Source organism: Meleagris gallopavo, chromosome 4 (genome assembly GCF_000146605.3).
Source record: "Meleagris gallopavo isolate NT-WF06-2002-E0010 breed Aviagen turkey brand Nicholas breeding stock chromosome 4, Turkey_5.1, whole genome shotgun sequence".
Classification (NCBI taxonomy): domain Eukaryota; kingdom Metazoa; phylum Chordata; class Aves; order Galliformes; family Phasianidae; genus Meleagris; species Meleagris gallopavo.
Window position 1 is genome coordinate 22,807,698 of NC_015014.2, and position 15,229 is coordinate 22,822,926.

The 15,229-nt window shown below is 40.1% G+C and overlaps 1 long non-coding RNA gene across 1 annotated transcript; it reads left to right on the forward strand.

Annotated features, from left to right (window-relative positions):
- The first annotated feature begins 659 nt into the window (after positions 1 to 659).
- On the forward strand, positions 660 to 6,978 carry LOC109367237. Its single transcript, XR_002114153.2, has 5 exons — positions 660 to 1,826; positions 2,689 to 2,857; positions 3,191 to 3,319; positions 3,831 to 5,381; positions 5,623 to 6,978. It is a non-coding gene; the product is annotated as an uncharacterized LOC109367237 (long non-coding RNA).
- The last annotated feature ends 8,251 nt before the right edge of the window (positions 6,979 to 15,229 follow it).

Genomic DNA, 15,229 nt, shown 5'->3' on the forward strand with positions numbered 1-15,229 from the left:
TAAGAATAAATATTTCCAATCTCTTTTCATCACTGCTTGTTGACCATTGAGCACAAGTAGGAAAATCTGAGAAGGCTCTCCAGGCTCCTTTGCTTTTGGCTGTGTGTCCCCTTGCGGTTTTAAACGTAGTGTTCACTTTGCTTCCCCTTGAAGAAGCAGTTTTATAGAGAAAACTGAGTCTTGGCATAATCTGTTCTCTAGAGATAAGTAGCCTGTGTTTCTTTTTCTTTCCTTATTTTTGTTTTTTCTTTCCCAACCAAGACCACACATGGTTGGAAATGTGTGTATTAACACAACTGCAATGTTTTGTGGTTTGTTTTTTGTTTTTTTGTTGTTGTGTGTGTTGTGTTGTGTTGTGTTTTTTAAGCTTCTGAATAATTCATTGCACTTTGCAGTGCAACTAGTAACTGATACTGTAAATAAATATGTTAAGTTAAATGCACTTCCAGTTTTCTATGCATGCACGTACACAACTAAGTCATGATAGGAACAGCTATTTGACTGCCAGTTCTTCTCATTTTACAGGCAGAGATGCTCTGCCACCAAATGATAAACTAAAAGATTAAAATAGATAGCAATAATTAAAAATAATCTTCAGGGAAGCCTAGAAATACACAATCTTCAGGGAAGCCTAGAAATACACATAAAATCACATTGATTAAAGCATATTTTAACAAATGCTTAGCTTGAGATAAATAAAGAATGAGTCTAATATGTCAGAGTATAAAGCTGACAGATACGTGTTCAGAGTACATTTAACTAAAGTTTATCTCTGTGTTCTTCAGTTCTGCACATTAGGCCCCCAGGATGACATTTTCTGGATGCCTGATTACATTATCTGTGCCCAGCACAGAAGTACTGACCTGAAAGTTTTGTTTAAGTGACCATCAAACAACCCTTTTCTATAATGGGTCACAAGCATAGACAGGATTCAGTACTCCAAAGCAACATAAATTCTTGCCTTAATTATGAACTCCTCACTTCTTAAACAATTTTCTGCCTCGTTTAGGACATATCCTTAGAGAAATAATGTAGAAATCTAACTGCTTAGTTCACAGATAAACTTAAATCATTATGTGCATTTATATTTTGAACTGAACATGGCAATGGTGAGAAAAACGTAAAGGGGAAACCTCAGCATACAATTGTGTTTACAGTATCAGTGTGCTTACATATGCAGGACTAAGTTAAGGATTTCAAGATGACAGGAAAATAACCTTTCTTTTATGTCAGTATTGGATTTTTAGCATGATCATTAGGAAATAATATCTGTGCACTTTGAATGCATTTATTACATGTTCAACTTTCAACTTTCAAGGTCAATTGTTTGTACTAATCACAAATTCTTCCTCACCTTTTTGCAATAACGGAGCTTCAGTACTTCATTTCTCTGTCTGACTACTGCTCCTTTTCAGATCACACTAGTAAACTACAGATTGATTGTCTATACTATTAAGCTTTATATTATTATTATTACTATTATTATTGTACCTTCACAGTGCCAATACTTGTTTGGATACCTTTACCTTCATATACAATAAAAAATTTTAATGGTATCTCAATATGCTAACCTGTTTCTTGTTCACAATTTCATAAAATAATATTTCTGTGCTACTTTTTATTCTGTGTTCAGTTCTGCTAACTTGTGCAAAAATCCTTTCCCTCCATGACCATTAAGGGTCCCTTCCAACTCAAATGATTCTGTGATTCTGCAGACTGGGATTGTTCAGTTGGGAGAAAAGGAGGCTCAGGGGAGAGACTCTGTTGCTCTTTACAACTACTTGAAAGCAGGTCGTAGCGAGGCGGGGGCCGATCTCTTCTCCCAGGTAAATGGCGATAGGATGAGAGGTAAGGGCCTCAAGTTGCACCAGATTGGATATTAGGAAAAACTTCCTTTCCGGTAGAGCGATCCAGCCTTGGAACAGGCAGCACAGAGGGGTGATGGAGTGACTGTCCCTGGAGGTGTTCAGTTAAGGCGTAGATATGGCACCATAGGGACATGGTTTAATGGGCCTGGTGTTGATGGATTGACAGCTGGACTTGATGATCTGAAAGGTCTTTTCCAACCATAATGATTTGATGATTCTAAATACGCAAAGGGCGGGAGTCAAGAGGATGAGGCCAAGCTCTCTTTGATGGTGTCCAGCACTGGAACAGGTTGCCCAGAGAAGTTGTGGAGTCTCCTCTGGAGACATTCAAAACCTGCCTGGATGCTTTCCCAGGCAACCTAGCGTAGGGATCCTGCTGTAGCAAGGGGATTGAACTAGGTGATCTCCAGAGGTCCCTTCCAGCCCCAGTGATCCTCTGATTCTGTTATTCTATGAGTAGGGGAGCCCAGAGGCACCTCCTGACATGCATTTGGCTGTATCACAGAATCACAGAATGGCCAGGGTTGGGAGGGACCTCGAGGGTCACGAATCTCCTACCCCCCCCGCCACATGAAAGGCCACCAATCTTCCCATTTAATACTAGACCAGGCTGCCCAGGGCCCCACCCAATCCGGCCTAGAACGCCTCTAGGGATGGGGCATCCTCAACCTCTCTGGGCAATCTGTTTCAGCACCAGACTCTGGGGGGCGGCCAGCAGAGGGGTATGGGGCCTCCATGGCAATGGATGGGGCTTTGTGATATAGGGAGCAACCATGCCCAAAGGCCACTGTGACACACGGGGGCATTACTGTGCCTTTAGGGTCCGGAGTCCCCATGCTGCTCACTCTCAGGAGAGCAGCTCTGTGAGGAGGTAGCAGCTCCCCTGTGTGCTTCTGTTTCCGAGAGAGGAGATGGAGATGTCCAAGGAACAGGAGAAGATCTGTTCTCAGCTCGACAAAGGGCTGCCGAGCATACGGGAACGCTGCCAGGTACTGGGCATGGTGGGAAGGAGAGGGACAACATGGCACCAAAAGAGCCATAGTGTGGAACAAAGTAGCTGGGTGACATGGCTGGCCCTAAGCGCCTCTGGCCAGTGCACCTCTTCTCCTGCTCTGGAGCATTTCCTGGGGATATGCCAGCTCCTAGGCCGGCCTAGGCACATGCAAGCCCAGCAGTGCTGTGTCCAGCAGCACACTGAGCTCAGCCGGGCTGTTTGTGTCCAGGAGCTGCCTCCTAATGGGGGTCAGGAGTGTCAGCACTGCTGGGGAGACGCTGGTGGCAATGTGGCCAGCTGCATCCCACGCACCTCCTTCTTCCCACAGGTGGGCCGCAGGCCACAGCAAGCAGTGCTGCCAGGCAGCTGGAACCAGGAATCATCCCTCCATGAGGTTCATCTGCCGTCACTACCCCACCTGGAGAGCGCTCATGCCCCTGGGACTCACAGTGCACAGGTAGGGAGCTGTATGGGGCTGCTGAATCACAGCTTGAACCTCTGATTAATTAACTGAGGTCAGCAATGAGTCAGCCACGGAGCACAGGTGAAGGCAATTCACCTGTGCTGCAGGAAGGGGTGGAGTCTTCCTCCACCTCTCCTAGAGCCATTTAAGAGCTGACTGCCAGTGAGGAAGGATCTCTCTGGAGATCTGCTCCACTGGAGTCCATCTTGCAAGCCTAGGATAGGGTGAGTGACTTCGTTTACTTTCTCCAATATAACAATTACATTAGCCAAGCTCCTGGATATACCATACCGTGTGTATATCCATTGATTATACAGTAGCCTAGGGGAAACTGGGCAGAACATCTTCCTGAATTCAGGGAGCAGGGCAGCAGAGGCCACAGGGCTGAGCGCTGCCCTCAGAGTTCCCCGCAGGACCTCTTGAGAGCCCTTCCAATACGGACATGTGGAGCACAAAGGGAAAGGACTCCTCTAACTTAGCATTTCTCCTCTGTTTTCTCTTGCAGGCGGGCAGGAAGAAGCTCAGACAGGCACCACCCCACAGCAGTGACTCCAGGGAGGGCAGATAGCAACCTTCGCCAAGGCAGGCAGTGCCACTGGCAGGTGCACCCTGGCATGCAGCTTCTGCACGTACAGGAGTTCACAAATTGCCCGCTCTGCAAGCACCAACCTCCATGCATTCCCTGAGAAGCAGTCACCATGCCATGGGATCTACAGCTTGCAGACTGCCTGCACTTGTTCCATGTCCTCCAGGCAATGCTCAGCAGCAGGATATGGCAGTGAGGGCCGAGAGCTGGGAGGCAGATATACTAGTCCCTGTGCCCCCACTTCAACCAGCACACAAAACAACCAAGTCGCTGGCGTTGGCACATCTTAGGCAACCAGTAGCTGCAATGCCAAGAATTTGCCAGAAGCCAGTAGCTGCAAGACCAAAACCCTGCCAGAAACCGGCAGGTCTACAGCAAGGCCCACCCACCTGCACCCTAGTGTAGTGGGCCGGCTGCCAGGATGTGTCAGCAAATGCTGAGAGGGGGTGGCTTTTGTGTAGGGGGTGCTACGTGGGGAGCAGTATGAAGCCCGTGCAGCTCCAGGAAGCGTGGCAGCTGTGACCAGGGGCTCAATGCTACCCTTGGGGCTCTCTGCAGGGCCTTCTGGAAGCCTGTCCAGCAGGTACATGTGCGGTGTGAAAAGACAGGGTCCTGCTAAATTAGCTTTTCTCCTCCATTTCTCTTGCAGGCGGACAAGCTGGAGCTCAGGGAGGCACTGGCCTGCAACAGTGTCCCCAAGGAAGGGAGACAGCCTCAGTCAACTTCTGGAGCATCTCTCTTTGTTCCTGCACCCCCAATCCTGCCTGCACATGCCACACAAAAGTCACTTGAGTTGGCATATTGTGGACGTCCAGTAGCCAGAAGACCAAAACCCAGCCAGAAACCAGCAGGTCCACAGCAAGGCGCGCCCACCTGCACTCTGGGAACAAGAAGAACTGCCTGGGCGCTGACCTCCAAGGCTGGGAGTGGCCCCACAGATAAGAGACCAGGTCCCAGTGCTCAGGAGGGCAGAAGAGACGATGATGGGGCTTCTACCTCATGTTCCCTCACAGCACAACAGGCAGCAGATGATGGTGCCAGAGGCAGGCCCTTCTCAGAATATGCCGGGTGTCAGATACATGTGCTATAGGCCACTCTCCCTTATTAGAGTGCACGCGTACCTGTCCTGCAGTCTTTGCAAATGCAACTATGTTGTTCAAAAGGATGTCAAGAAGAGTTGGAAGGAAGCCCTGAGAGAGATGCTGCAGCAGGGGAAGCTGAAGTCCCAATGAGAACACTGCACATACCAGGTGTGGGGGGCACCACGCACCTAGTCCCACCTCACTGCAAAGTGGCTTAGGAGACCACAAGCCTGTGCTTTTTTCCTACGGGACAATTGAGAAGACAGCCCTGAGTAAAACAGAGCAGCTGAGGCAGCCAACATCCCAGCAAGCATGTCTGGAGCCTAATCTGGTGAGGCAGAGGCCAAGCCTTTGGCTTCTGGTGTGGCTGCAAACCCAACAGCACCAGGTAAGGAAGACACACGTGGTTGGCCGCAGGGTTGAAATGGTGGCAGGGTCCAGAGCGTGCATGGTGGGGTGGAGCCTCGCAAGCTGAGCACTGCTGTAGCAGGCTGGCTGCCAGGGCGTGTCAGGGAGTGCAAAGTCTCAGGGAAGGGAGACAGCCTCTGTCAATTGAGGACTATCCCTTCATGTTCCTGCAAGCAAACCAGACAGCAGAGGATGGTGCTACAGCTGATGTCACTTCTCAGGTCGTTCTAGGTGCCAATGATGCTGATGGCCCACCTCTGCCAGGATGGCACTCTGGTCTCTGAGCAGGGGTTTCACCTGCAGCTGCATCAAGGGACAGGAGGAGGAAGAGTCACGAGGCTGCTGGCACCAGGCAGCTCTCTGCAGATGGCTGCTGCCAACTCAAGGATTTTGGAATTTTGAATAAATCTTTTCTTAACTCCGTCCCGGCTGTGCGCCTGTGTGTGCTCGTTCTCTGTGTGCACTTAATGGCGTACAGTCCCTGTACTGTGGTGCCAGTGACTGGAGTGTGATCTCTGGCTAGTGAAGGGCAAACCAGATCAGCCGGTAATGCAACTTTTGAAAATTTTGCACTCTTGATTATAAAAATAGGCAAAGTAGGACATGTGGGATGTCCTAATGTGTCCTCTAGTTTATTGCAATCCCTTACATGTAAAAAGAGAGTAAATTCATTACAAAGAGACACAGTGTAACAGCTAATTACAATAGTGCAAAAAATGCAGGAAGTTTTAGAATATCTGTCACCTCAAGAGGTTCTTGTTTTGTTTTTTGTTGTTGCTTTGTTTATGGATTTATTCCCTTTCTTTTCCTATGATACAATAAAGCTTTATTTCTTGCCTTTAGAATGGATACTACTAAATGTTCATAAACAGATTCTTTCGAATTCATGCCAAAATGTATCCAAGGTCTTTGAAGTCCAAAGAATATTTTAAGCAATTTACAGCTAGCATGAAATGCTCCTCTTAGTAATTTGATATATAAACTATATATTACTAGAACCAACATTAACACGTTATCAGAAAAGTCTCTCAAAATACTTACAGTTTCATTACGTTTCATCACCATGAAAATTCACACAAGGATTAGAAGTGAGATTACAAATGGGAATTATTTTTATGAAAATTAGTTAGGTCTTGCTCCAAACTCATATGCTTCTGATTCATTTAGAGTCAGTCTGTATCAGGTCAACTCAGTTTTCATTTCATTAGGGATGAACATACGTCAAACATTGTTGCCTGGGTTGAGACTTTCAAAGATCTACAAAATCTAAACTACACTGACCTGAAGTAACATTGATGCTTGTCACCTCAAATGAACATCAGCAAAGGCATTGGTACAACAGAGCCTATAAGGAATGCAAATACTCTCTTGTTATGACTAGGGAGACCCAGAGGCATCTTGTTCTGGTTTGGATACAGACTTCCTTTAGATTGATAATGTTTTGTGTGTTGGCTTCTAAATTTCCTCTTGGATTTTGAGTGGTTGAGCCTTGATTATATTCTGACTTTTTGCTATTCCATTCTTCATTTTCACTGTATCTCTTAGTGATCCTAGGGCCAAAGTAATTACGTGTGAAAATACACAGAATATATAGAACACAAAAAAGCTGACGCAAAGTTTTTTCGCTGTGATAATACACAAAATAAATCCAAATTGATGATTGTTGTTTCAACTTCTCTGGATGCTCCTGCTCAGAGCTAACTCCACATTCTTCTCCAACTGTCATTGCATTCACTTTCCAGAGCCCCCTCCGGCTTTCCCAACCTGAAGTAGTCCTGCTATACAGGTGCCCACTGTCATATATTCTTCTCCTCAAAACTTCGTCTCTCCACCATCCTGTGCCCATTATCCTCTGTCCATCCTGTGCCACATTCTATATCCATATTTTGTGGACCATGCACTTTCTTCTGGAAAATAGTTATATACTGATTTTTTTAATTTAATCTGCCCTAAACAGAAACCATGTTGGGTTGTGCTTTGCCACAGAAACCACCGTCAAGATTTTAAACTTACATCACTTTGACAGCAGGTGAGATTGACAACATATTACTTTGATTCATTCAGGTCACACATTTCATAGAAGTCTCTTTAACAGTCTTTATGTATACACATATATAAATTTTTCAGATAACTCCTCTTCAGTTACGTGAGCATGTCTTCGTAACTGTATTTTGTAATGCAAGCATACAATAAAAAAAAAAACAAAACCATCTCTGCCTGCTTCCCTATACAATAAAAAATTTTGTAACACTAATTCTTTTAATTGCAATATTCATATAAAACCCGCTTTTTAAAAGTGGGTTTTATATCCTTGTGTCTCAGTTTCCTAAAATTGTCCACCTTTCCTATTACTAGTACTTTTCAAAACTGCGAAGTCCAACAATATTGCTCCTGCTTTGGAGGGGAGCTCCCTGATCTGACGAAGGCATCACACAGCAATCAGTTGTATGACCTTGTGAAACAGGTCATCTTTCCCTTACTCCTTATACTTAACTGAGATTCTGTTTTCCAAGAATGTATACATCTTTACATATTTGTTTTGCATTACATCCATATTTTTAGAGTATTAGATGTTAAATGGTGCATAAGTTACTATAAGATTTTCTCAAAAACAGTTTGTACAAATCATTAAATGCAGGCTGGATGGGGCTTTGAGCAATCTGGTCTTGTGGTAGGTGCCCCTACCTATAGCAGGGGAGTTGGAACTAGATGATCATAAAGGTCCCTTCAATCCAAGCCATTCTATGATTGAATGTATTATCCTTTTCTTTAAAAGCCACATTTTTTAAAGTCCCTACTTATTTTTCCCTAACGCATTAGGTGGACAATGTCCTAAATAAAAATATTATCTACTTGTTAGTACATTAAATTCTTACACGATGAGACAACTTGAAAATGCCTCCTTGTAATGTTAAAATAAATCATCATACACGAAGGTGAATACTCTGTAGGAACTGCTGCCAGCATGAGGTTTCAACATAGGGTTAATAGAATAGCAGTCAAGAAATAGTTATTAAATGTTGCTGAATGAAGATAAAACAGGAATGTTTTCTCTAGTCTATAATATTGATCAGAAGTTCAAATGCTCCTTCTCAAAAGGAATCAGTGCAATTTGAATCTACACTGTAGAGCTATTTGAACCACCTGAATAGAAAAAAAAAGCCAAACATTCCCATGTGAGCATTCCCTTGACAGCTGGAATTCCTCTTACAATCAAGTCTGCTTAGCCACTCTGTCTTAACACAATTCTGTGACTGAGAAAACACGTCAGGCTGGTTTAGATGCACAGAACCAGCCGCATTCTTGGGATAGTGATAACCTGTTTGTTGCTCTGTCTTCTATCATCATCTTAAAATAGAGTCCATTTCCTTGTTCTGAAACTTTTAAGTAAAGGGAATAATCCCCAAAGTGTCTGATTATACACTGTGCTACTTTCAGTTCACAGCAAGCCTTTAAAGCTACTTTATAGATGTAATGATTCATACTGTTAGCCCCAAATGAAAATATATTAACGAAGGCCTAACAGCACTGTTTTTTCAAATGATTATTTCCATATACCAAAACAAAACGCACACACTGAGTATAGCATGAATTCAGGCTTGAAATCTACGCCAAACTTGCTATTATATTCTCCTTGCTTTGTTTCTGTATCTGGATGCAAACATGAGGACAAGAGAGTATCTACTGTGTTTTATATTCCCTGGAATCTTTCTGCTTTATGAAGACAGACTAAGAACACATATGTTGCTACATATAAAATATTCATTATCCGTAAACTTTAGATGAGAGCAATTATAAGCACTTTAAAGTTATCAATCAAGTTTATCCATGTTAAATAGAAGCAAGATCTGTCTTGCCACTAACTCTTAGCAACTGTGTTCTCTTTTCTACTCCTAGGCAACCAGTTCCCACACAGTTGTTATCCCCCATTTGTTCTTCAACTGTTTCACAGCAGATTAGTTGCAGTTACATAAACAGAAGGCCACTCTGTGTCTGAAGTCCAGAGGAGAAAACACGATCAACAGGAAATTGCTATGATGTCATACGTGAAAGTTGTACAGATGATGATCTTGACATAAGGGAAGTAAAATCAGCTTACACTATTTAAGAAAAAAAAGCCTAAACTGTTATTCTCAAACTGTTGCTCCTAAGATCCTGTAAATCTGTGGGGTTCAATCCAAATGTATCCCCAGAGAGCAGTAAGAAAAAAAGAAATTAAATGAAAATGCCCTGCTTTGTCATCAGGTAAGAGAGTAAATAAAAGAAAATCTTTCCCTGCAGGAAAAGTTCAAGTGATTTTTCACAAAGAAGAAATGAAGTTCTAAAAGGAAAAAATCTATTAAGTAACTATCAAAGTCATCTGAGTTACTAGAGACAAGGAAAAAGGATTGAAGTATAGAAGAGATATACAAAGGAGCTACCTTTGCATACAGCATTGCCTCTGTTCATAGTTTTTCTCAGTGATTAATGTCTCTATTTAAAACAACAATCAAACACTTGAAACAGTTCCAAGTTTACCTTAACAACTGGGCTTCACAGCAGGCACAGCAGAGGCAGGGCCCTCTGAACCTTTTGCTGCTTCCTACAGTAGTCTTGTGATTAGAGTTTATAGTTTAAAAAAAAAAAAGGGGGCAAAAAAGCAAAACAAGTCTAAAGGTTATGCTGACTTGATAATCCAACGATCAATAAATAAATAAATCACAGTGACTGTAGTTAGAGCTTCTGTAATAATACCTTACTTGTATTTATAACAACTTTATTCAGTATATTTTAACATACTGAATCCTTTACAGAAAATTAAGGTCAATAACAGCTGTGATAATCATTGAGTCACTCTGTACAGAGCAGCTGTCTAAAAAAAAAATACTTGGAGACAGCTATAACCTCTTGCTAATTTATCTGAACAATGCCAAAATCTGAGTTTCTAATAGCTTCAATAGCAATTAATTGTGTAATAGATAGAGAGCAACACAAATCAACACTGAGATTGATGACACTACAACAGTTCGCTTAGATTTCAACTAAAGCAACAAGAAATAAGAGGTGTCAGTTCTTGACATGAAAGATTCTTATTTTGCTCTATTACTAACCATGTTATTAAGGGGGCTTAATAATGCAAGATAAGACAAGATCACAGAAAGCAAGAAAAATAAGAAAACACTTTGTTTTCCAATAAACACTGCTTATACCCGGTACGAGCTTGTTATTGAGTACTGTGGGCCTCCGGCTGTATTAGATGTTGTCTAGGCTTGTCTTCAACAATCTGAAACTGATTTAGCTTGTAATAGCAACTAACACACTAGTGATTACTGCCAAATTTGTTTTAGCTTGTCTTTAGCTTAGTACAAGTATATGCTGTAACATCTCCTTTTATACACAAGGTTTGTAGGACATGACAAGTGATTGCAACTATTCATCACATGCAGAATGAACCACATTTGATTGTGGCATAAAGCACAAGGTAGGTGAATACAGAAGGGGGATAATAGCAGGAGCAGTTTGTGTACAATCACAGGTTGCTAACCAAGATCGAGAAGTTCTAAATTGAACTGTGCTACTTCCTACAAGTCAGCCATTAGTCAAAAGAATACAACACTTGGAGATGAGTCAAAACTGTTCTGGGGATAACAAAGATAGCAACACTATTCTGTGATTCTATGTAACACATGCCATGGACAGCAAAGTGAACAAAGGAAGAGACAGCAAAACATAAAATCTGTTAACAACTTGTAAAAGCAGCTTCATATAGGTTATTGTATTTATATGAAGAAACCATCAGTATTGCAGTTCTTCTGTCAAAGTACATAAGACACTACTGACTTGCTGAAAGTGGTCAGTACATATGTAGGCTGTTGAAGTTCCTAAAATAAATAAATAAATAAATAAATTCTGAACTTCTCCATCTATTGAAAATAAGTTGAAGCATTCAAACATGACAGAAGAATACATGTGAAGGACAACGGCGTGTATCCAAAAAATGAACTTTAATGATAAATATTGAGAGCAATAGAGAAATGGAGAATATACAGTATTGAAAGTATAGACTACACTGCATTTTGTAAATCTTTATCCTTGATTGACTCTGCTTTTTAGTTATTTTTTTAGCTATGAAAAGGCTAACAATCAGAATTTTGCAAATAACATGTTCATCTGTGAGAGGATTGCTATAGTGCACTACATATTTTTGAGTATCATTTGATTTGCTTGTATAAACATTCCTGTTCAGCATAAAGAGGAATCGCTGGAAATTTTGGCAACCCACATCCAAACTCAGTGTAAAGAAAATTCTCAACCTCTGCTGCATAAGCAGCAATTAGAGAAACAATGATAGCTTCTTCACAGAAGACTTAGCCCAGATCTCTTAACAGGAGAGCCAGCACACAAGGTTTTAAACTAAGGGACGATGGCAAGAAAGGCATCTTAGCCTGTTCTACTAGGATATAAAGCTGTACATATCTCATTAAGAAAGTTAGAAATGCTGTCAGAATATATGATTTTGCGCACTGTAAGCTTCACATAGTTTTCTGACAAACACAGCACGAAGATGTAATTCTGTATAAGTAAATGAATGTGCTTATAAAACTTTAACAATTAACTTGTTGACACCAGAGTAAATGAAATAAACATAAGCCTTTGTCAGCTAAGATTTAGTTGACATATTTTTTTCAAATATATTTATAGGCCAGGCATTTTTTCCCCTCATGTTTTTACAGTTGAAAGTTAGATCAAATGGAAGTTCTTCTGAAGTTAGGTGCTTAGAAACCAGGACTTTGAAACACTTCAGTAAAACACAAGAGGACACCACTGGAGTGACTGTACTGGACAAAGTAATCCTAGATGAAGGAAAAAAACAAACAAATGTCTTATTGATGGAGCGTTTTGGCTGCCAGTTGCAAAGTTTAACTTAGATGTGTCATAGCAGTTTAATTTTAATATTCAAATAAGAAAGCCTAACATTTGTTTCTGTATGCTTATAATTAGTAGATTTTAAAAATATGAATATTCATGCCCATTTTATTTCTTATTGATATTCCTGTAAACAACCTCTCCAGTCACTTGTTATTATCAGAACCCTTGTAAGCACTGGTGGAAAGGGAGTCTTAAAAATAACAAACACCAAAGCCATGGAGCTAATTTATTTTAAAACTGCATTTTCCCAGCAGTAAACCACTCAAATGTAGAGATGCCTTTAATTTGAGTGGCACTAAAAGAAAGATTTTACTTAAAGAAAATAAAAAGATGTTTCTGTTTTCACTTGCATTTCAGAGCCAAAGACTCTAGGAATTGTCAGCTTCAGTAGGCTGAAGGCCATGGCCTTTTCAGGGAAAAGTAAAAATGTGTATTCCAATAAAAGCGCCTATTAATATTGTTATTTGAATTTATTTGTTTTGCACAATGTCATATAGTATGGAATATCCTTTTGGTCAGTTTAAGTCAGCAATGCTTGTCTCTGTATAGCTCACAAACAACTAGAACCTTGGTCTATTATCAACAATGTTTTTCTTCTCGTTAAAACATAGCATCATACCACACACTATGAAAGTAAAATCAATTCTTTCCCAGCTGAAACTAGGATAGAGACTCGGGGTATTGTCATAATCTACCATAAGTAGTCTAGGTAGAAAGAATATGGTAGATTTCTAATAGGACCACTCAAAAAATACTACGGTGTAGAATTCTGTCAAGTGAATACTGTGAATAAGGATGAGACATCAGGCAGGAACTAAGTTAGCTATTAAGCTAGCTCTAGTAGGGTGTTGCAAAAACAAAGGAAAATATTAGAATAGAAACAATGCCGCTTGCCATCCACTATGAGGCATGCATGCTTGAAAACATTTGAATTCTTTTTTTTTAACTGAATCACTTTTAAAAACCATGAAGGAAGCAAGGCAACTGTATTGATTTCTTTCACATGGGTTGGTTACTGCCCATTGCAGATGGTAGGACTTGTAATTTATCTCTGGACATTTTATGTTAATGTGGATTATATGAACAGAATCACAGACTAAGAGTGATCATCTATTGAGTTTGATTATTAGTAATTCTGCCAATAAATAATAGTAATAAAACAATATAAAAATAAAAGAAAGCAAAGATTGTCATGCCTACCATCTGATTTATAGTGTAATCAGATAAAACAGCAAGCCAAGACAGTATTTATTGAAAGTAACAAACAAACATTAATCTGTTCATCAAATTCCCAAACTTAAAAAACCTTCAAATACTACTTCTTTCACAGCTTTGAGGGCTGTTAGCAATCCATATGTCCTGATGAAACCTATTGCTAGGGATGAAAGAATAACTATTTTTGCTCTCTGCAGATGGTATTTTGCTGCTTTCATAGGAAGGTCAAAAACATTCTGTTCATGTTTTCAAATGTGCAACAGTTGCCAGATGCTATATTGAACTCAAAAAGTTATTTTTTTTTTAAACTGAAATCAGAGAACTAATAGAAGCAGCTTGAACATCATAGAAGATATAACACAAAAGACACCTGAAATAGGCTAATACAAGTATCACAAAACATAGTAGTATTTATTTTATTCATTTGTTCACCAATCTTAAAAGTAGAAACAATTGAAGCTATGTCCCTTAAAATGAATAAAAGTAAAATATTAGTATAATATTTTGTACTAACTTTACTAATTTTAATATAATATTTATGTCCTAATCCTTCTCTAAACATTAAAAGAAGTCTTCCTGTTTTATTTTTTCCTCAACTTTTAAACATTTGTAGCAGTAATATATAAACTTCTTATGCAAGATATACTAACTCCTTTGCAAAAAAATGCCTACTTATTCATCATTTACCTGCAAATAGATTTAAGCTGTTAGCTAGCATAATAGTGGAAAAAAATAGATAGGAATATAGTTATTTATATATATACACATGCAGTATAATTCACATTTCTTAGAAGTGTAATTTTTAAAGGAAATCCTCATTTTTTTCACATTTTCCAAGAGGATATAAAAAAATCCAAATTCTATCTGTTCTTGACAAAATAAAACAATAAAGAAATCTACAGATTTCTCTTGATGAAATCATGTACTGGAAATATTTTTGAGTCAATAGTCACTATCATCAACTAACTATATGTCACAATGGACATGCAGTCAGTGCATCTGACCTTCACATGCCACAGACTTAAATCATGAGCTGGAAGTATATAGACTTGTAGGAAAAACAAAAAAGTAGCTCTTTTCAAGAGCTATTCAAAACTCTTGAATAATCTCATACTTTAATGGAATAGTATGTGCTAAACTTCAGAGCTGTTTCTCAATCCTTGCATTTCATTAGTTGATAGAGTTGAAAAAATATTTCATACCTATGTCAAACTTTTAATTATTAGTTCTACCACAGAGCAGGAAAATTATCATTCAAAAAAAAAATCTAAGCAATAAATTCCATTAGGACAAGATTTTGAAGTATGATCTGTAAGCTTTTACATGCTACTTAGGTCACTCACGTGACATCTTACTTTCTGCCTGCGATAAGTCCTCACATAGTCTAGACATTACCTGAAGGTGAACATGACCAATCTTGCGGACTCCGCAATGATCCCTAATACTTTCCCAATCACTGTTTGTAATGTCACTCCTCTGACCATCAGGCTATACTTCCACCACCCACTGTAGACCTTTTGGCACATTACCACTAATGTATGCCTCTGTCCATCTCCGCATTTCATACTTTGAAAACTACAGTGTCTGGTACTGCCAAACAGTGAGTAAATTGTTTTCTACCCTTTCAAGGTGATTCAGTAAGAATCAGTTTCTAGTCCACTCACTCAACCACGTATCTACTCCTCTGCATTCTTTCAGGTTTTT